Source organism: Vulpes vulpes, chromosome 4 (assembly GCF_048418805.1).
Source record: "Vulpes vulpes isolate BD-2025 chromosome 4, VulVul3, whole genome shotgun sequence".
Lineage (NCBI taxonomy): Eukaryota > Metazoa > Chordata > Mammalia > Carnivora > Canidae > Vulpes > Vulpes vulpes.
In genome coordinates, this window is record NC_132783.1 from 126,107,517 (window position 1) to 126,129,259 (window position 21,743).

General features: G+C 36.1%; 1 protein-coding gene and 1 pseudogene across 2 annotated transcripts in view; one reads left to right on the top strand and one right to left on the bottom strand.

Annotated features, from left to right (window-relative positions):
• The window catches only part of FBXO4 (F-box protein 4), a 277,900-nt gene that overhangs the window by 32,339 nt on the left and 223,818 nt on the right, over positions 1-21,743 (bottom strand). The window lies entirely within an intron of this gene.
• On the top strand, positions 6,297-7,029 carry LOC112933499 (small ribosomal subunit protein eS6-like; annotated as a pseudogene).

Consider the following 21,743-nt stretch of genomic DNA (forward strand, 5'->3'; position numbering starts at 1 on the left):
ACACCTGGGCAATATACAGGGGACTGTTTTTAACAGTGCCAAGATTAATAATGCCAAGATTAAAGGTTATAAACATGTAACACTGAATGTTGAAAAGCCACACACAATCTAAGATTTCTGATCAGAAGAAATGTGATGGCCTAGTGAGTCGATTATCAGTTTTACATATATTTTGGTTTGTCTTAACGGCAGCATAGAGCTCCAGGCAAGTAGAGTGATTTTTCACCAGATAATGCCCAGTCATTTTCTTGATTCCTATTATTTCTTCTTCTGTTAGTTGTTCATGTTTTGTTTTTATATTGCTGGTCCCTGGGTGCTAGTGAAGATTAGGAAATAACAGAATTTCTCCTGTAAAAATCCCCCAAATAAATTTAAGAAAATATTCAGAAGATAAATAAGTTATATTTTGAAAATTGATTGGTTAGAACCGAGAAAATAATTCATTTAAGAAATAACACAGTGATGGCTGGTTGGTCAGTAGCTAGCCCAATCCACATGAACCTACCTTTTATATTTCCAAACCACTTTAGTAGTTCATTCCATCAATAACTGTTTACTGAGTATTTATGATGGGTCAGGCACTGTCCTGAGCACTGAGAATACTACAATGAATGAAAAACGTCCTCTGTCTTTAAAGGGCTTACAGTTTACTGGGGAGACAATAAGTGTCAGACAATTGAGGGATAATAAGATAAATTATGTTTCAGAGGCAGATTCAAAAGCTGGGTATTCTTTTCTTACTTTTATGACATGGCTAATAAAAGTGAGTGTTCATTTCCTGGCCCAAGTTCACTGTTTTTTAGAGAAAATGGAGAACACACTTGTGAGACTGTTATCCTCTGCTGGTGACTTTTGAGAATCATGGAGAACGCAAAAATTACTAGAAGCTCAAGACAGGAAAATAAATACCTTTAGGTTATCAAAAAGAGTAAGATGCAATTTCCATAAAATATTGACTAGACGTGATGTCAATCTTAAGTAAGTTTTTAGGAAACATTAATGAATAGTTTGTAAGCACCTAGAAGTGAAATCAGAGATTACTAGAGTTTCAAAGCACAATGAAATCCTGTTTTAAGAAGATTATTTGTTTAACAGAGCAGAGAAATGCACTGGATAGAAATCTAAATTTTACCAAGACACTTAACAAAATCTATCATTATAGCACTGTGCATAGGCAAAATTGGAGTAATATGGTTCTCTTAAAATACAATTCATCCAGTTGAATCATTTAGAAAAAAATCAAAGTATCTAAGCTTGCAACTGGGCCAATTGCAATTGTTTTGTCCTAGTCAATATTTATGAGGACTTGGAGAAGATACAGAAGGTGTGATCATCCAATTTGAGGATAAAGAAAATCAAATCTTGAGGGATAGAGAGTGTTTAATAACAGATGCAGGATTTCCAACAATTTTCACAGGCTATAAGGAAATAGATAAAGCTATTAGAAAGAAGATGACAGATTAAAATTACCTAACATAAAAATAATATTATCCTCAAAGTAGAAGCTTCAATAAATGTACAAGGAAATATATGCAGACCTAAAGTATATAATTCATTTCGATTTTTCTTTGAGAAGCTAAGTTTTTCTTTACATTACATGCCAAGAAAAACTGAAACAGAAAGTTGGGCACTAAAACACACCCTAATTACTGAATGTCATGGTTAATTTCAATAGAAAGTTTGACATCAAGACATATTTCAAAAAAAAAAAAAGACATATTTCAGTTATTAAATTTCAAAAAAAGTAAGTCATCTTCATGTGGGAAGAATCAGCCTGGTTCATTTCTCTCTCTGGTGACAGTCAATTCTCAAAGACAAAGGAGAGTTGTCTCCCAAATTTGTGGAAAAGAGAGTGACCCCAGAATTTTGTTTCCAGTCACAGTTGTTGAGCAGAGAATCTCTATTTTCTAGTATAAAAGATATCAAGAAAACTCACACTTGTAAGTTCTTCTTGAAAATAAAATCTCAAAAAAAAAGAAAAGAAAAGAAAAGAAAATCTCACCAACTAACTAATTTAAAGTTAAAAAAACTTAAGAATATTTAGAGAAAGGACTGAGAATGAGTGCTGAATTCATTTAAACATAAAAACTTGCATAATATATTTGTGGTTGAAGAATAGAATGTAGATATTATAAATTCTTTAAACTTAAAAAAATACACTATCAAAATTTGGAAGTAGGAAGAAGATACCTAATAGTAAGTTGGAGGATACATAATCTTTTTTTTATTTTAAAAATGTTTTAGATCTATCTTATTTTGTATTTTATCTCTGTTGGACCTTACATTTTTGTTTTATTTTTTGTTGAAGTATGATTAACATACAGTGTTATGTTAGTTTCATGTATACAATATAATGATTCGACAATTCTATATATTGCTCATTTTTCATCAAGCTAAGTGTACTCTTTCTTTCTTTCTTTTTTCTTTTTTTTTAAGTGTACTCTTTCTTAATCACCTTTATCTATTTCACCCATCCTCCACCCATCTACCTCTCCTCTGGTAACCACCAGTTTGTTCTCTGTATTTAAGTTATTTTGTTTGTCTCTTTTTTTCCTTTGTTCATTTGTTTCTTAAATTCCACATGTGAGTGAAATCATATGGTAATTGTTTTTTTTTTGGATTTATTTCACTTTGTTAGTTTTTGTTTTTAATTAATGACCTTTTTTAAGTTACAAAAGGATTATTTATTTATTTTGTTTATTTTAATTATTTTTTTATTGGAGTTCCATTTGCCAACGTATAGCATATCACCCAGTGCTCATCCCATCAAGTGCCCCCCCATGCCCGTCACCCAGTCACCCCAGTGCCCATCATCCAGTCAGCCTGACCCTTTTAAAAAGAGTAATTTTAGGTTTACTCTTTTGTAGTGGAGCAGAAAGTACATAGTATTTGCATATACCCCTCCCCCTAACACACAGTTTCCCATATTTTTAGCATCTTGGATTACTGTGGTCCATTTGTTACAATTTATGAGCCAATACTGATAATTATTAACTAAAGCCCATAATTTACATGAAGGTTCACTCTTGGGTGAACATTCTATGGGTTTGAACAAATGTATAATGACATGCATCCACCATTATAATATCATATATAATATTTCATTGCTCTAAAAATTCTCTGTCCTCTACCTGTCTATACACACTTCTTTCCTTTTTTTACAATCTGAATCCCCTGACAAACACTGTCCTTCTTACTAATCCATAATTTCACCTTTTCACATAAAATTTAAATTATTAATTTGAACCTATTTAAAATTGAAACATGTACTAAAAAATTCATACTGCTTCCATCCCTAAGTTTTCATTTCTTTTTAACTTTAGAAAATTATCTTATATAAAGAAATACTTATTTGAAGTTTATGAGTAACTTTAATTTTAAATTGTTTCCTTTTTAGTATTTTTTAAAGATTTTATCTATTTATTTGAGAGAGAGAGCACAGAGAAAAAGGCTGATGCAGACTCCTCACCAAGCAGAGAGCCTAAGGTGGGGCTGGATCCCAAGACTCTGAGATCACGACCTGAGCTAAAGGCAGATGCTTAACCAACTGAGCCACCCAGCTGCCCCAATTATTTTCCTTTTTAAAATTCAATGAAATAGTAAAAGGGACTATAAAGGAAAGGCAGGAAAAATTAGAGAGGAATACAAACCATGAGAGTCCTAACTCTAGGAAACAAAGGGTTGTAGAAGGGGAGGATGATGGGTGGATGGGTTAACTGGGTGATGGGTACTAAGGAGGGCACATGATGACATGAGCACAGGGTGTTATACTATATGTTGGCAAATTGAATTTAAATAAAATATTTTAAAAATAAAGTTCAATAAAAATACTTTTATATTGTTAATTTTAAAAGAATACACATAGATATATACAGTGGAAAATTACACAGTCATAAAAGGGTAAGATCTTGCCATTTGCAATAACATGGATGGGCCTAGAGGATATTACACTAAATGCAATAAGTCAGGCTGAGAAAGATAAATAGCATATTATTTCATTTATATGTACAATCTAAAAAACAAAACAAATAAATAAACAGATAAACAAAAAGCAGAATAAGACCGACTAATACAGAGAACAATCTGATAGTTATCAGAGGGAAGGGAATGGGGGAATGGGCAAAATGGGTGAAGAAGAGTGAGAGATACAGGCTTCTAGCTATAAGAACATAGCTATAGGAATAAAATCAAGTCTTAGGGAATACAGTCAATGATATTATAATAGTGCTATGGTGACAGATGATAGCTACACTTGTAATAAGAATAGCACAATGTATAGAGAAGTTGAATCACTATATTGTACACCTGAAACTAATGTAAAATTGTGTGTCAACTATATTCAAATAGAAATAATAAAAATAATAATAAAATAATATGCATAGTAGGATTGTATTTCAATTAGTTTTTTCTGACATATCCATATAATGTACTAAGAAATTCATACTGCTTCCATCCCTAAGTTTTCATTTCTTTTTAACTTTAGAAAAATTACCTTATATAAAGAAATACTTATTTGAAGTTTACAAGTAATTTTAATTTTAAATCGTTTCCTTTTTAGTATTTTTAAAAGATTTTATCTATTTATTTGAGAGAGAGAGCACAGAGGAAGAGGCTGATGCAGTCCATTTACCCAACTGCACATATACACAGAGAGATATTTGGAATCATGTTCAACAACTATCATCACTGTTCTGGGGTTTTTAAATTTTAGGTAATTTGTAGCTGTTTTTTTAGGTGATTTATATATATTTTTCTTTATGTATGTAATGTCCATGTATTTTTCTTTTTCTCTTTTTTTAAAAAAACTAAATCCAATTAACATATAATGTATTACTGGTTTCAGAGGTATAGGTCAGTGATTCGTCAGTCTTTTATGATAGCCAAACATGTAGGGATCACAAATAGAGAGTATCTCTCTCCATTTCTCCAGGAGAGTTTTTGAACAAACCAGAACTGTAGTATTAGTGTTATTATACAGTTATAGAAATAATTAAGCCTTCATTAATAAAATATTGATGCTACAGTTAGTGTCATGTCTTTTAAAATATTAATGTGTTTTTCCAGAAACACAAACCTTATATTGTAATTGATATATCATACAACTTATTACCTATATGAAATGTGTCAAAAAGAAGCTCAAGTACAGCTTTGAAGTCCCAGTGCTTACTGATCCATAGTCTCATATAAACTATGAAAGAAAGACAAACAACTGAATTCATTCACAAAACATACAGCATGGTCCTTTCATTGCAGACACCTTCACAATCAATTCAGGCCAATGAGGAAAGGGCCTTCAATCAATCAGCCAGTTAATCAAAATACACACTGAAGGGTCTATCAAGTGAGGGTTCTGAACAGAATTTAACTTTGAACACTAAAGTTTGAACACTAAAATACCTGGATTTTAAGAGTTGAGTTTCTTTCAGATAGAAGATGGAGCTCTCTTTATTTTTTCTGTAAAATAGATGGTCCTACTTAATTCAAAATGGGGCAAAACAATCAGCTTTCTGAGAAGCAATTCATTCTAAATGTTTATAAATAACCAAGTTTAAAAGTGAGATAGTGCAATAACAGTGTTCATTTTGTTCCTTTAAAATGTCAGCAGAAATGTGTTACATATAGAAAGATGAGAACTTTAAATGAATCCAAACCACTACAACTGATTATACATCAAGGAAGAAATAAAATGAGGTAAAATTATACTAGCTAACTTGACTTCTCTTCTTGCCACTTATCCTAGATCCTGAGAGCAAAATTTGTGCTTTTATGAAGTCTCAAACTTTTGTGTCTCTTTCCAAAAGAAATCTCCAAAGTTTGACTACACACTCTATAGTCAGGGAGAAGAAAAAAAAATCATCTTCAACCTCATCACTTCTTATAAGCTAACATCACATTATAAATTTTTTGAATAGCAAACTTTTTGCTTGCAAGTCAAAAAGACCACAGACATTTATAAATATCTGTTCAAATAAGCTCTAGACTCCATCACACCTCACTTCTGATAGGGACAATATACATTCCTAAAATTAACTAAATGATTGTCCAAAACCAGGGGATACTTAGAAGTAAGGTAAAGAGCATATAAAAATTTTAAAGATAATTAATGTGGAAAGTGAAATACATTCATCATTAAGCACTTTTATTCTACTTTTAAAAATGTTTGAATAATTTAATTTCTGTAGCTTAACTGCATTAACTGTATGACGGATTTCAATCTGATTTTTGCAAAACTAGCTTCAAGAATTAACAAAAGAGCTCTTTTTCATGGCACCCTGGAGGCTAGAGGCTGCTTTAGGATGAAGCTGAACATCTCTTTCCCAGGTCCTGACTGCCGGAAACTCTTTGAAGTGGATGATGAACACAAACTTTGTACCTTTTATGAGAAGTATATCGCCATGGAAGTTGCTGCTGATGCTCTGGGTAAAGAACGGAAGGGTTATGTGGTCTGAATCAGTGATGACAACAACAAGCAAGGCTTCCCCATGAAGCAGGGTTGTGTCTGCCTGCTGCTGAGTAAGGGGCATTCCTGCTACAGACCAAGGATGACTGGAGAAAGAAAGCACAAATTTGTTTAGTGTTGAATTGTGGATGCTAATCTCAATGTTCTCAACTTGATCATTGGAAAAAAAAAAGGAGGGGGCCAAAAGGATATTCCTAGATCCACCAATACTACTGTGCTTTATCACCTGAGGCCCAAAAGAGCTAACAGAATTCATAAATATTTCAATCTCTCTAAAGAAGATGATGTTCACCAGAATGTTGTGAGAAAGCCCCTCAACAAAGAAGAAATCTAGAACAAAAGCACCCAAAAATCAGCGTCTTGTCACTCCATGTGCCCTCCAGCACAAACACTGGTGTACTGCTCTGAAAAAACAGGGTACTAAGAAAAATAAGGAAGAGGCTGCAGAATATATTAAACTTTTGGCCAAGAGAATGTAGGAGGCCAAAGAAAAGTTCCAAGAACAGATTACCAAGAGGTGGAAACTGTCCTCTCTGAGAGGTTTTACCTCAGAGTCCAATCAAAAATGAGATTTTGTAAGAGTAACAATTAAATAAGATTATACAGCAAAAGGAAAAAGAGTTAAGAAAAAAGGGAAAAGGAAGTGAAGCTTTTGCTGTGTGTGAGTAAATCCTTAAACCCCACATTCTTCAGGAGGAAAATAAGAGTAGAGATATATTTCTAAATCCATGATCCCCATCAAAGCCCAGTCTACCACCACTGCACTTCATGGGACTCCAACCACTTCAACTCATGGAAAAAGGTATTATCATCCTTTCCTTGCACGTTGTTTTATAAAAAGCATCTCTATCCTCCGAATGGAAGGCATGGACAATAAGCATTGAACAATGATCTTTTGCCCCTAAAAACCACTGTGTCTTCTTCAGTCTAATGTCACATTTAGTGGATTACCTGCTACCCCTGGTATTCCTTGAACATGAGGGTATACACATGGCATCAATGACTGCCTTCTCTCACTGTTAAAAAGTCAGCCAAGAGCAATGTGTGCTAGAAATGAGCAAGTACAGAGAAACTTGTCATTCTTCCATTTATTTTGGTAGACACTTCCCTGCACATAATTTCCAATAGAGTACACTCTTATTAACCCAGGTCACAGGATCAGATGGAAAAGTTGGTAAGCTCCTTCCTTCTCCTGGAAATTTGCAAACCATAGTTCCTCCACTAGTGCTCTCAAAGTCTTTGAGATTGCTTGAAGCCACTGATGTGTTTGTAGACCAAACCTAGAAAGAGATAAAACACCAAGAGTCGTTGTCTTTAAAGGAGCTACTCTCAGAGAGACTGTGAAAGAGGTCGGGTATACCTATCTGCAAAGACAGAGGCACAGACAAAGGCTATACCAACTTCTCCTTTGATTTTTGCACTAAATACCTAACATGCATATATTTTGATTCATTCACTCATGTGGGTCTACTCCCATTGATTTTTATTTTTGTGACCTGGCACATCCTATTTACTGAAACCCTCAGTCATGGTTAGATTCTGGCTTGTATATAGTGGTCCTTAATGGCTGACTCCTTTGTCTGAACATACGACAAAGTGACCCAGATCTTTCTCCTCCATCCCAGTTTATATGTAGGCATGCCCTCTTGGGACTCCCTTGGCAACTTGGTGCCAGCTGGACAGCTCCCCAACTTCTCTGGCTTCCCAATAAATAGGCTTCTATTAGCTAGTCATTCTTATTGTTTGGGAATTCTTATTCATTTGGCAGTTTCAAGGCTTGAGATTACCTCTCCCTCTCCTTTGCAGTAGCACAGTGGCTCCCTCAAGTAGGCACTCAAGAAATGCTTGCCAAAGGCATAATGAATTACTAGTATCTCATCCTTCATCAGTGATTTTATTTTCAACACAAGTTATAAGCACCTGACAAAGTTACAAAGAGTCAAGGTCATAGTCTAATTTATGGGTCTTTTTCAGATAATAAATGTATAAGTTTTAAGAAAGTAGTATTTTTTCTGAGTCAAGCCACCTGTGGACCTGGGTGCATATACTTGGGAGGTGAACTTTTTTCCTGAATTTTCCCCATCTGATTTTACTATTGCATTTAAAATTGATGTATGGCATTGTTTGCATTCTCCAAAGTCCCAGGAACTATAACTATCTACAAAGAGAGGAAGAAATTGTTTGAATGCTAAGGCTTCTGACTCAGGCCTTGGAAGATGAGCATCTGGGGCTTGGGCTATCCCCAAGGTTATCATTATTATATTTTATCTTCTTTCCTGTTTTACAGAACAAAAAATAGGATGAAAGAAACAATAGGATATAAATTCCAATATGATAAAAAAAAAATCACTGAGGACCAAACCAGTTTCTCTGTCTGAAACCAAAGAGACTAAAAACTCCTTGTCAAGAGCCCCAAGCTCCTAAGGGAAGAAGCTGGGTTTCAGTTTGGGGTGGAATTCCCAAAGGGCTGGTTGGAGGCAACTTGAAAGAAATCCTGAGGGAAATTACCTTCCTCTGCCACATCCAATGCCTCAGAGAGGAGAGGAGCCAATAATCAAGCAAGGCTGCACTCAGCCACTCCTTGTCTATATATATATATATATATATATATATATATATATATATATATATATACATATACATCTTAGTTATCCATTTATCTGTTGATAAAATCTGTTTAAATTTATCCATTTATCTGTTGATGGACAACTGGGCTCTCTCCATAGTTTGGCTATTGTGGACATTGCTCCTATAAACCTTGTGGTTCAGGTGCCCTTTTGGATCACTATATTTGTATCTTTGGGGTAAATACCCAGTAGTGCAATTGCTGGGTCATACTATCTTGAAGATTACAGCTTCGTAATAGAGCTTGAAGTCTGGAATTGCAATGCCACCAGGTTTGGTTTTCTTTTTCAACAATCCTTTGGCTATTCAGGGTCTTTTCTGATTCTATACAGATTTAGGATTATTTGTTCCAACTCTGTGAAATAAAATGATGATATTTTGTTAGGGATTGCATTGAATGTATAGATTGCTCTAGGTAGCACGGACATTTTAACAATATTTGTTCTCCCAATCTATGAGCATGGAATGTTTTTCCATTTATTTGTGTCTTCCTCAATTTCTTTCATGAGTGTTCTATAGTTTTCTGAGTACAGATCTTTTGCCTCTTTGGTTAGGCTTATTCCTAGGTATCTTATGGTTTTGGGTGCAGTTGGAAATGAGATTGACTCTTTAATTTCCCTTTCTTTTGTCTCATTGTTAGTGTGTAGAAATGCAACTTATTTCTGTGCATTGAGTTTATATCCTGACACTTTGCTGAATTCCTGTATGAGATCTGGCAATTTTGGAGTCAAGTCTTTTGGGTTTTTCATATAGAGCATCAGAACATCTGCAAAGACTGAGAGTTTGGCTTCTTCTTTGCCAATTCGGATGCCTTTTTCTTTTTGTTGTCTGATTGCTGAGACTAAGGCTTCTAGTACTATGCTGAACGGCAGTGATAGTGGACATCCCTGCCATCCCTGCCATCTATTTCTTTTCCTCAGGGGAAAAGCTCTCATTTTTTTCCCCATTGAGAATGATATTGACTGTAGGATTTTCATATATGGCTTTTGTGGTATGTTCCCTCTATCCCTACTCTGTGACAAGTTTTAATCAAAAAAAGAATGTTCTACTTTGTCAAATGCCTTTTCTGCATTTATTGAGAGGATCATATGGTTCTTGTCCTTTCATAGTGTACAACATTGATTGATTTGCGGATGTTGAACCACCTTTGAAGCTCAGGAATAAACCCCACTTGCTTGTGGTGAATAATCCTTTTAATGTATTGTTGGATCCTATTGGCTAGTATCTTGGTGAGTATTTTGGCATCCATGTTCATCAGGGATACTGGTACGTAATTCTCCTTTTTGGTGGAGTCTTTGTATGGTCTTGAGATCAAGGTAAAGGTGACCTCAGAAATAGTTTGAAAGTTTCCCTTCCATTTGTATTTTTTGAAACAGCTTCAGAAGAATAGGTATTAATTCTTTTTTAAGTGTGCAGGGAAGCCATTTGGTCCTGGGATGCCATTTGGTCTTGGACTCTTGTTTTTCGGGAAGTTTTTGATTACTGTTTCAATTTCCTTACTGGTTATGGGTCTGTTCAGATTTTCTATTTCTTCCTGTTTCAATTTTGGTAGTTTATATGTCTCTAGGAATGCATCTATTTCTTCCATATGGCCTAATTTGATGGCATTTAGTTGCTCATAATGTGTTTGTTTGTTGTTATTGTTCTCTTTCATTCATGATTTTATTTATTTGAGTCCTTTCTCTTTTATTTTTGATAACTGGCTAGAAGTTTATCAATCTTGTTAATTCTTTCAAAGAAACAGCTATTAGTTTTGTTGATCTGTTCTACTGTTCTTTTGGTTTCTATTTCATTGATTTCTGCTCTAATCTTTATCATTTCTCTTTTCCTGCTGGATTTAGGCTTTATATGCTGCTCTTTCTCCAGCTCCTTTAGTTGCAAGGTTAGGTTGTGTATTTGAAAACTTTATTGTTTTTTGAGAAAGGCTCGTGTTGCTACATACTTCCCTCTTAGGACTGCCTTTGCTGTATCCCAAAGGTTTTGGACAGTTGTGCTTTTTCATTTGTTTCCATGAATTTTTAGAATTTGTCTTTAATTTCCTGGTTGACCCATTCACTTTTTTAGTAGGATGCTCTTTAGCCTCCATGTATTTGAGTTCCTTCCGAATTTCCTCTTGTGATTGAGTTCCCATTTCAAAGCATTGTGGTCCAAAAATATTCAGGGAATGATATCAATCTTTAGGTACCCATTGAGACCTGATTTATGATCCAGTATGTGATCTATTCTGGAGAATGTTCCATGTGCACTTGAGAAGAATGTAGATGCTGTTGCTTTAGGATGGAATGTTTTGAATATATCTGTGAAGTTCATCTGGTCCAGTGTGTCATTCTAAGCCCTTATCTCCTTGTTGATCTTCTGCTTAGATTATCTGTCCATTGCAGTGAGTGGGGTATTGAAGTCCTCTACTATTACTGTATTGTTATTAATGTGTTTTTAAAATTTTGTTATTAATTTGTTTACATAACTAGCTGCTTCCATATTTGGGGCATAAATATATACAATTGTTAGATCTTCTTGTTGGATAGACCCTTTAATTATTATATAATGTCCTTCCTCATCTCTTAATATAGTCTTTGGTTTAAAAATCTAATTTATCTGAAATAAGGATCACCACCCCAGCTTTCTTTTTATGTCTATTAGCATGATAAATGGTTTTTCACCCCTCCATTTAACTCTGGAGATGTCTTTGGGTCTAAAATGAGTCTCTTGAAGACAGCATATTGATGGGTCTTGCTTTTTTATCCAAGCTGATATTCTACATCTTTTTTTTCCCCTGCATCTTTTGACTGGGGTATTTAGCTCATTTACATTCAGAGTAACTATTGAAAGATATGAATTTAGTGCCTTTGTTTTACCTGTAAAGTCACTGTTCCTGTATATTGTCTCTATTCCTTTCTGGTCTATGTTACTTTTGGGCTCTCTCTTTTGACTTAAAGGATTCCTTTTAATATTTCGTGTAGCACTGGTTTGGTGACCACAAATGCTCTTATTTTCTGTTTGTCCTGGAAGCTTCTTATTTCTCCTTCTATCTTGAATGAGATCCTAGCTGGATAAAGTATTCTTGGCTGCATATTTTTCTCATTTAGCACCTTGGATATATCATGCCTGTCCTTTCTGACCTGCCAGGTTTCTGTGGATAGGTCTAGCTGCCAGTCTAATGTTTCTACCCTTGTAGGTTTACAGACCTCTTGCCCTGAGCTACTTTCAGGATTTTCTTTTTGTCTCTGACATTTCTAAGTTTCTCTATTATATGCTGGGGTATTGGCCTATTTTTATTGATTTTGAGGGGGTTTCTCTATGCCTCCTGGACTTGGAGGCCTATTTCCTCCCCCATATAAGGAAAGTTCTCTGTTATAATTTGCTCCAAAATACCTTATGCCCCTCTCTTTCTCCTTTTTCCTGGAATCCCAATTATTCTAATATTATTTCACTTTATGGTATCACTTATCTCTCAAATTCTCCCCTGGTGATCCAATAATTGTTTCTCTCACTTTTTCTCAGCTTCTTTATTCTCCATCATTTTGTCTTCTAGGTCACTAATTCTCTCTTCTGCCCCGTTTATCCTAGCAGGTAGAGCCTCCATTTTTTTTAATTGAATCTCATTAATAGCCTTTTTAATTTTGACTTGATTAAATTTTAGTATTTTTATTTCTCCAGAAATGGATTCTCTAGTGTCTTCTATGCTTTTTTCAAGCCCTATTATTATTTTTATAATCATAATTCTGAACTCTAGTTCCAACATCTTACTTATGTCCACACTGATTAGGTCCCTGGTAGTCAGTACTGCCTCCTGTTCTTTTTTGAGGTGAGTTTTTCCATCTTGTAATTCTACCCAGAGAAGAATAGATAGAGGAACAAAATGCTAAAATAGCAACAACGACCCCAGAGAAATATACACTGAATGAATGAGAAAGGATCCAAAACCGAAAAGAGAGGGATCCCTGGGTGGTGCAGCGGTTTGGCGCCTGCCTTTGGCCCAGGGCGCGATCCTGGAGACCCGGGATCGAATCCCACGTCAGGCTCCCGGTGCATGGAGCCTGCTTCTCCCTCTGCCTGTGTCTCTGCCTCTCTCTCTCTCTCTGTGTGACTATCATAAATAAATAAAAATTAAAAAAAAACCGGAGAGAGAGAGAGAGAGAGAGAGAATATAATCAAACAGGAGGACAGACTAGAGCAATACACTGGATCATGTGTGTATTTTGGTCCATTTATCAGAAAACTAGATCCCAAAGCTGTAGCAAAAGAAAAACTTATATACAAAAAAATTAAATACAATGTAGAATGTAACTGTGAAGGTGAAATTTTAAACAGATTTAAAGAAGAGTTGATAAAATAAGAAATTAGTTGAATAAGGAAAGAGAAAAATAATAAAATCGAAAGACTAAAGAATTGTGGAAATAAACAAACAAACCAACAAACAAACCGTGAATTCTATATCCTATATTCTTCTAGTGCTGAAGTTTTGCAGTTCTCAGTGTTTGGTGGATTTGGTCTTGGCTGGATGTTCTTACTGATCTTCTAGGGGAGGCACCTGTTGTTCTTAAGTGTCTTTGCCCTCATGGGATTGCACTGCCCTTGCCAGGCTAACTAATCTGCTCCTGATTGCTCTAGGTGGCTCTTGTTCCCTGAAGCTTTCTGCACCACTGTAGAGGATGAAAGTGAAAATGGTGGCCTCCCAATCTCCAACCCTGGAGCCAAAAGCTCAGGGCCCCACTCCTCAGTGCACAGTCAGGGAAAAGCAGTCAATAGCTCCTGGTTCCCTGGTCCCCATCCACACTCTATGCTCACCCATCCTGTGATTGAGCATTTCTATCTCAGATACTCTACCCCGTTTTGAGTCATTAAACACTGCATGTGAGCTCTGCTACTCCCATGGGAGGAAAGGGGGCATCTTGTCATTTCTGTTGCTTGCTGGACCCCTGCTCAGAGAGCAGTGAGGCCAACTGTGCCTGTGTTCCCAATTTATGGCAACCCTGAGAGCCCACAACTGGACTCACTGATTGCAGCAGGCTTCCCTCCTCAGATTGTGCGAATTCTGCTGCACTCAGGCACCCCTGGTCTTCCTGTGACCCTGGGGATCCTGAGACCACACTGTCCCACCTAGGATTTCACCCTCATTACATCACCACCCACTATACCATTACACCATCTGAGCACTTTTTAGGTGGGGACGTCCTTCACTGGAGCAGACTTCTAAAAATTCTAATTTTGTGCTCCCTGGCTATATCACTTTTGGGTAGCTGGCTTAGGGAGGCTCCCTCCCCCCACAGTTTATATTCCCATGTATCACCTGAGATTCACTTCTCCACACCTCCTACCTTGCAGAAAGTAGTCACTTTTCTATTTGTAAAGTTGCAGCTATTTTCTTAGATCTCTGGTTGAGTTCACAGGTGTTCAGAATGATTTAATAGCTATCTAGCTGAATTCCTGGGACCAGATAAAACTAAGCTTTCCTACTACTCATCCACCATCTTGGACTCCTTTCTTGTGCATGTATTTTTAATATGAATTTTTTTTGTGTGTGTGTGAGAGAGAGAGAGAGAGAGAGCATGCAAGGCAGGGAGGGGCAGAAGGAAGGGAAAGAGAGAATCTTAAGCAGACCCCACACTCAGCACAGAGCCCAATGCAGGGCTTGATTTCACATCTCTAAGGTCATGACCTAAGCCAAAATCAAGAGTCAGATGCTTAGCTAACTGAGCCATCCAGGCACCCCATGAATTATTTTTTTAAAAAGCAAATCAAAGGGCACCTGGGTGGTTCAGTCGGTTAAGTATCCTACTGTTCAGCTCAGGTTATGATCTCAGGGTTGTGAGATCCAGCCCCATGTCAGGATCCATGCTCAGTGGAGAATCTGCTTAAGATTCTCTCTCCTTCTTCCTCTGCCCCTCTGTCTCTGTTCTCATTCTCTCTCTCAAATAAATAAATAAATCTTTAAAAAAGCAAATCAAATATATTAAAATAAATGTAATGAGATTATGTAAAATTTCCATTTGGGTCAAAAAATGTATCTCATAACTAAAAATAAGTGCAGGCTAAAAAGTTTTAAAATACTTTTATTATAGATGAAAGTGAGCTTAATGAGTAAGCTTGAAAAGCTTAACAAAATATTAGACATTTTAAAATATATTTTTTATTTATTTACACAGAAAGAGAGAGGCAGAGACACAGGGAGAGGGAGAAGCAAGCTCCATGCAGAGACCCCAATGTGGGACTCAATCCCTGGACTCCAGGATCATGCCCTGAGCTAAAGGCCAACACGCTTAACCACTGAGCCAGCCAGGCATCCCAATATTAGGCTTATTAATAATGTCAAGTGAGAATTTTGAATTCAGCTCTGGATGCAAATTCAAATGCTTTCAGAAAAAAAGTGACTAGGATTTTGAAAGATTCAAAACTAATTCACTAGCTTGTGAAAGTATTAGTATTCTTATGCTTTGTGATTTTGAAGAATTCAATATGTATTAACAGGTAGAAACTATAGAAAGAAATAATTTGATTCAGTGATGCAAAATCCTCATGAAAGGACTCTCCACCACAGATGCCTGAGCATAAGTTAGTCAACCTTTTGGTAGAGATGCTGTGATACAAATTCAAACCTCAGGCAGGTAAAAAAGTGAAAGTCTCTAAAATGTTACCAGTTTTAACACTCAAGTCTGGAAACAAGCAGAGATGATGTGAGAAGTACAATGTTTTCACAATCAAATAAATCCATGGAAAGCCATACTGATGCTACATTGGATTATCATCACCAAGTGTGAACCACCAATGCTTCAATAAGCAGTTGTTAGCTTTCATCACTCTAAATGTTGGCAAAGGTTTTTCTTCTCAAGGGGCAGTGGTAGAAGAATGGGGAAAAATATGTGCTAATTAAGATGTAAATTTTTGAGGACTGAGTTTTTATGGTTGATGCAAAAACATTTCCTTGCTCCTAATTTTTCCTAGCCTGATTCTCAAAATTCAAATTAAGGAGAAATTTAAAATTTGTGTGCACATAACATATGCAAATATATGATTAAAAGGTAATGTTTGTGGAAATAACATAGAAATATCTGCTTCTCTATCTCTTTTTTCCACACACTACACCTCTTTCTTTCTAGATTGTGGAGATTTATAGCTCAAAAGGGTCTTAGAAACCACTTAATTCAACCACTACATTGAACCAATGAGGAAACTGAAGCTCAGAAAGGTTAAGCAATTTGCTCAAAGTGACATAGTTCCTAAAGCAGGTGATTCTATACCTCAGTATCCCTGACTCTCAGCCCAGAGTTCTTTACTTTACATCAGGTACTGAAATTTCTGTCTTTATTCTCTCTTCATATTAGCTTCTTGATAAGATGCAATGCTTTGCGCAAAAGCCTTTTTCAGTGCACACCTGTTGCAAACAATCTTTGGCATTCTCCTGTTTTTGTATCTATGTACTGGAGTGATGTGTCTGTCTAGCCTCTTTCTTGAATATTGACTGCTTTGCAAAAACCATTTATCTTCCATTGTTCAAGGGAACATATTATTTAAAGAAATTCCTGCATTTTTTGTTCTGTTTTGTATGAGAATATTATATAGAAGAGAGGATCCCTTCATAGGTCCAGGTTCTTATTTGCCAACACTAAGACCCATTCTGTCTGACTGCTTAGGTTTAAGCAATAAGAAATTGATTGCAGAACATTAATTAGCTCAGAATACAAGATGAAGGTGAACTTTTTTGAAAATCACAATTATTATGCTCACTAATCCAATTTATGATAACTCATTCCATTCAACTGAAAATTTGGAAGTCCCATTATCAATGGTATTATGTCAGAACAAAAGATGACATTTCTGACATATAATTGGAATCCAATATGCTCCACAAAGTCTAGACTAGAGTGAACATAAATGCTTGGATATAGACAAGCAGGTGAAACTTATCTGAATTTATGCCAGGTGTATTTTCTGCCAGAAGAAAGAAGTAAGCGGCAGCAGTTGGTGAGGAAAATTCACTTCTGCATAAAGAATTTATTTAACATCCATACACAAGGCTTGGCACCAATTCATTACAAAATATGTTATCCCACAGAACAAGGGTTTGCAAAGGGAAATATATTAATAGTGATCCAGAAAGATATTGGAAAGGGCATTTGTACACACACTGAATAGATTAGTTAATTAAATAATGCATTTCTATTATGCAAAATCATCTGTGGGAGTCTGGGGGAGTCTGGGGGTGAATGGGCAATTGTTGGTTTGAATAGTAGTGGGCACTTTATGGAAGGTGAAGTTTTCTCCCTTCCTGTTATTTTTGAGAGATTTGGATTGAAAGAAAACCTTGAATGAATTATTCAAGGATGCAAAGATACTCCAAGTCTAGTAGAGAAACAGAACATTGTCTCAGAGATACTTACAGAAGAAAATGCATATATTAGTCAGCTTTGTTGCCATAACAAACAATCTCAACAATTCACAAACATTTATTTCCTACTTGCATTACATTTGGGCCACAGGTCAAATAAATCAGGCATGGCTCGGCTTAGCTTTGTGCATTTTTTGATGCTGGACCCACGCTATTGGAGTAACTACCACTAGGACATATTGAGCAGAGGTTGTAGAAGAGGGTGAACATAAGGGTGTGATGTCATTAAAGCCTCTGCTCAGAACGCACACATTGACACCTCTACCCACTTTCTATTGATCAAAGCGGGTCACATAGCCAAGCTGAAATTCAGTGGGTGAGGATGCACAATTCCACCCACCGCAAGGCTCTGCAAAATGTATAGATGATTAACTTTATCACAGTGAAGGAAAGAATAGTTGGAACAATAATCTGATCTACCACAATGTAGCAAGAATAACTGTTTTAATAGACTTCATAAGACAGGAGGGGGCAGTAATAAAGATTAGGTTATCCAGGACTTTTTCAGAAACAATCTGTAAATACAGAAGTTTTTCCTAATTTAGAGACTGACCCCAAGCAAGGTCAACCAGATAGACTCATAATTGTAAGTAGCCAGTTTATCTTGGATAGTGCAAGTCCCTTCTTTCTACATCCTTTCCTCATTCTATCTTAAAACTTGCAATCACTCGATGAGCTCCCCACTCATATAGCATCAAATCTTAGGACCAGGACCTATCAGAGTGGGATATTCATCATAGTCTTCAAACTTAGCATTTTGATGTTTTCTTTAAATGACAGTGTAAATACAGTGGTCACACAAACAATATTGAATATTTAATTTTAACCCTTCATGAGCAATTGTTTCAATTTTTAACGTAGCAGAAGCCTCAAAAATGAAAAGACTTGTCTCAACTTCTGAAAAGCTCAGCCTAGGGATATATTTGATAAGGCACATATCTAGTAGAATAGTATTTCCTTCAGTGAAAATTTACAGGGATTCCCAATGGATAGAAATAACACATTCTGATTTAGGGAGTCCAAGAAGAAGTCCAGAATTGCCTCCATTTTCAATTCTATTCCTCCCAACTACATTTGAGGGACTACCAAGGAAGCCCTATCACTTAAAAAAAAAAAAGATTTTATTTATTTATTTATTCATGAGAGACAGTGAAAGAGAGAGAGAGAGACAGAGACAGAGACATAGATAGAGGGAGAAGTAGGGTCCCTGATGCGGGACTCAATCCCAAGACCCTGGGATCATGCTCTGAGCCAAAGGCAGATGCTCAACCACTGAGCCACCCAGGCATCCTGCCTTATCACTTTTTGAAGCACTATGAGAACACCAATAGTAAAAGTGTCTGATAAAGCCTAGTAAGTTACATCTCGTAGAACTCTTAAACAGTCCCCAATTTGGTCAGGCAAGGGCAGAGTGTGAACTCTGGAATACATGGTTTATTGGGTAGATCAAGGAAGTAGGGGGGAACAGGGGGGCATTTCTGCCATCCCAGAAATCATGCTTCAAAGGAGACTACTACTCATAAGGTGAACTATATGGAAAGTGCCATTTAACCTTCACAATAATCTTGAGAGACAGGGTTATTATTGTCTCCTCTTCCGATGGAGAATCAGATGATGAAAAATTAACAAGTGATAGAGTGTAGATTTGAATCATATTATCCCCTATAAGCCTTACAACAATGCTGTGAGATGATTATTATTCTTTTTTATAGACAAGAAAGCTGAGGCTAAGCAATTTAACCAATTTTGCCACTAGTAAGTCATGGAGAAGAGATGTGAATCCAGATAGCCTAACTTCAAAAGCCATGTTACAGATTACTTACTGGCATAAGTGAAAATTTTTACAACATGGAAGAACAATTACCAGCTTGGATTTACATCCCTGTGCCACCACATGTTAGCTGGGTCATATTTAGCATCAATTTCCACACCTGTGGATTGAAGACAATGATATGCATATCATACTTAAGGTGGTTCTAACAATTTAAATAATGACATAAAGTCTTGCCACAATGTAAGCTTTTTATAAATGTTAGCTGTTCTCTCTTCTTAACATTATTCTTCTCCCACTGTCTCCTAGCACATATGTTAATTTTACACTCACAAGATTCAACCAAGCAGATGTCCTTCACATCCCTTCACAGAACTTATTTACTTCCCATGTCCTTCTCCAAAGCATGTAATAGTGATTTAGAGAGCTCTGATTTTTAGAAGGTCTGCAAATTTATTTCTTCCAATATTCAAAAATATATGTAGATACCACAGAACAATTATCTTCAGCACTAACAATGTTATTACATAGGAAACTACATCTGATATAGCATTAGAATGAAACTTATCAAAATCAGAATTCCTGCAACCAATTAAATAAAGGCCATTCAAACATTTTCCTGGGTGGTATTGTATACTCTTTGACCCAACTGTCCACTTATGCCAAGTTATGTAGACAAAAATTACCTTAATGTTTATTTTAGATAATAACTATTTTAGAAGTCTTGGTCTGAAATAATGGAAAACAAGTACATACGCATGCAATTATAGGTTCAAATAAAACCCTAAAATTCTTCTCACAGCTCATAAACAAAAGTGATGAGCAGTTCATGAGTCATTGCAGAGATCATTTTGCTTGGAGAAGGACCATGTAATTAATTTTAAAGTTAAGTGGTTCTTGGACATAAAAATATGAAGACTAACCATTAACTATGTAATTAGAGACATCCCTAAATTTTCCAGTTTGATTTAGTGTCATCCCTTATTATCTGCATAAGGGCTGTAATCCCCTGCATTAAGGATTATCATTCTTCATTCAAGTATGATATTCAACAAACACACTAGGTAATCGTTGGCTTAATAAATGACAGGCATTTATGTTGGGCTTAATGAATAAAGGGAAATAGTCACTAATCTCTTCTTGAGCACCTATTATGTACAAGAATTGTGCCAGATTCTAGGGATACCAAATCAAATAAGGCATTAAATTCCCCCAATAAATTTATAGTCTAGTTGGGGATACAAACAAAAAAGTTGATTACGACAATGTGCAAGGTTCTTACAAAACAGAACCAGGCACAATGTGTACTTAGACACATATGCTATAGTCACCACATGGTCAAAATATAAAATAGAGTGAATTGGTGACAAACTTGCTAGCAAAGAGATAGTAGAAGCACATAATCCTCTGGGTTCTCATTTGTTATGGAGTGGTATGCTTAAACAGCCACAGTAAGACTATGCCCCTGAAATACTCTTCATATTCATACATAAAGGTCAAGGTCCTTTAGATGACTTCCTAACAACAGAAAATTCTATAAGAAAATCACCTTGTTATCAAGGAGGAGCCTATAGAGACTGGTCCCTGGATCAGCCTGTTCTTCAAGTGAGTTACTCAGACTTGCTGAGTCAGCAACTTGGGATATTAACCTCAAGGACCAACTGAATTTTCTTCTTCTTCTTACTCTGGAAGCCTAGAGGATGGCATGGGGACTCAGAGAAGGATAATAGAACTGAATTTTGAAGAGGTTTGCAAGATGAGGAAGAGGAAGATCATTCTGGTAAAGAGAAGAGCAAGTAAGAATGAATATAATAAAGGACACTGCATAGTCAGCACACTTCTGGAACTGGCCCAGTGTCATTATAATAGAAGTAGATAAGCCTACAAGGCAAGTAGGAACCAAACCAGTGCATTATGCAATTTCTCACATGTCAAAACAATGAGGAATTCATCAGTATATATTCTTTCTATCTAGCCTTCATTTGCTGATGTTGGGGAAAAGAGATCTCCAAATAACTAAGAAAACAAGGATAACCAATTCTACCTCTCAAGTTTAAAAAACCACTGGTGTAGGTATAAACCAGGAATATTCTATTCCATATGTACAGACAGAACATTCTTGTTCCTTGCTAGATAAAAATGGTTTCCTGGGAGAAGAGAAAGGAGAGAAGAAATATTCAAACTCTAAGGAGCTATGAGAAGCCTCCAGAGATAGGAAGCTGAAGAGATGCAAAACAAAACCTAGAGACTACTCTATCTTTATGAGATGATCTTTGAATCTCTTGATTCCATCTCATGAGATCTGTTAATTAACAATATCCTATCACCTATTGATTGTTCAACAGGATGAAGGCCTTCTTCTGCCCTAAGACTGTACTTTGAACAGCTCACCACTTGAAAACAACTCCATTTTTAAGAGCCCAAGATCATGCAAGGTCCTAAGGAACCTGGACTTCCAGAGAAGTGGGGATGGTATGGAAAGGAGTGTTTCCACTGGCCAA